Source organism: Pteropus alecto, unplaced genomic scaffold (assembly GCF_000325575.1).
Source record: "Pteropus alecto unplaced genomic scaffold, ASM32557v1 scaffold20, whole genome shotgun sequence".
NCBI lineage: Eukaryota > Metazoa > Chordata > Mammalia > Chiroptera > Pteropodidae > Pteropus > Pteropus alecto.
In genome coordinates this window covers 28,709,492-28,711,356 of record NW_006436298.1, presented here as the reverse complement: position 1 = coordinate 28,711,356, position 1,865 = coordinate 28,709,492, and the positions used below count along the sequence as shown (strand labels likewise).

Below are 1,865 nucleotides of genomic sequence, written 5' to 3'. Positions count from 1 at the left end.
ATCCTGCTGACTCTTTGTGCTGTCTTCAAAAATTGTCAGATTAGGCACTGCTTCTTCCTTTTGTGACTCAAAGCTGTGACTATTTTTAATCAACCTTTTTTCTTATTAAAAACTCTGTGAATGTGGCTATAATTGGCATTTCTAAAATTCCCTCCTTCAAAAATTCCTTTACACTTTAAATGACCTGTCAGTGATAGATTTGTTACAGCATAATGGCATATGATTTCCCCTTCTCTGATGTAGTAATGTTGGGTTTGGTCAAAGTGAGGATCCCTTAGGGAAAAAAATTGGGGTGAGAAATGTGGTCGGATCATTATAGTGATCAGGGATAGAATCTTGGTGAGATTGGAGGTTAAACTGAATTTGCTACTCAGGGCAGCATGAAGTCTGAGAAAGACTTCAAGCTGTGTCTTCAAGAGGGGCAAGTAAAGATCAGCATATGTGGCAAAGCCGGAGCTTAGAGAACTGGCCAAAGACCCATAACAAGAGCTGCACAAGAAAGTGTCCATAGACTCTTCCACACATGTTTTCTAGCATCTAGTCAAAGGATTTTTTAAATTAATTTATTCTTTTTCATCCATAGCTTTTTTATAGTGTTCCCTAATCAGTTCCACTGTGAGTTGGACTCAGGGAAACTTTGTGACCCATGTCTTTCTGGTTACAGTAAACAAGTGACTGTTGCAGAATAATAAAGCTTTTACTCTGTGTACAGGGATGGGGTTTCTGCATAAGGTTGAGACCCATAACTACATCTATTACCTTAAGAGAAGAAAAAAACAAAAACAATAAATAATTAAAAAGAAAAACTATTTCATGCTAGAAAGAGGAAAACAATCTCTTGATCTTAAGCACATGAACTTCAGAAAGTTGAAAATGGTGAATTTCTTCTTCTTCTTCTTCTTCTTCTTCTTCTTCTTCTTCTTCTTCTTCTTCTTCTTCTTCTTCTTTTTAGGCGATTCAACCATTACTTGGCCTCACAGATTTCAAGGACTTTGTCAGCTTACAATCCCTTATTTTTTATTATTTTTTATACCTACAGCACCTGGTCTTCCCAGGTGGTCTCCCATCCAAGTACTAACCAGATTCAATCCTGCTTAGCTTCTGAGATCAGATGGGACTGGGCTTGTTTAGGGTGGCATGGCCATAGACTAGATGGTAAATTTCTTAATGTTGAAGATGGTGGACTCCCAAAGTGTAAAATGTGAAATTCTGTGTTCATACCAACCCATACCAACTAGGAGATGAGGAAGAAATTAAAATATATATGTATTTGCCTCTGGGGTTTTGCCAGCTCTTGCTTTTAGTGGCTAATTATCTCGAGACTACAGATGATAGAACAAGGCTTTTATACTTTGAGGCAGATTGGCTTTGGGGAGGGTCGGAATATCATCTTTAAGTAAACCATTGTTTATTTATTCCATAATTCTGTTTCCAATGTTTATTTTCTTTAAGAGAATATCCTTGAGTTCAAGTTGCATCTGGGTGAAAAAGCGGGAAGACTAGAAGCTAGCATTCACTTGTTTGGAGACAAATACATACATACAAACACACACTTTTTAGGTAATACTGAGGGGGAATTAGCTGAGTAATTGAGGACAATTTGACACACGGGAACATGTTACTATCTGGAAATGATCTTCTGAGTATTATGACATATATTCCACTTTTTATTTATTAAGACAGATAATGTTACCTTACATTTTACTCTGGTAGGCCCAGTAGAAAAGGCCAGAAATGATATTTGACAAGGAAGGAAATAGATACTCTCTGTCCCGTTTTCCCTAGATCGTTCCCTTCCTTGTTCAAGACTTACATGGTGTATGGTTTGTTTATTTTTTTAAAGCCACAGAAAAGTTTCTCCTCCA

General features: G+C 37.1%; 1 pseudogene; it reads right to left on the bottom strand.

The window, feature by feature from the left end:
* Positions 1-1,030: 1,030 nt before the first annotated feature.
* LOC112480929 lies at positions 1,031-1,149 on the bottom strand (annotated as a pseudogene).
* Between the last annotated feature and the right edge of the window lie 716 nt (positions 1,150-1,865).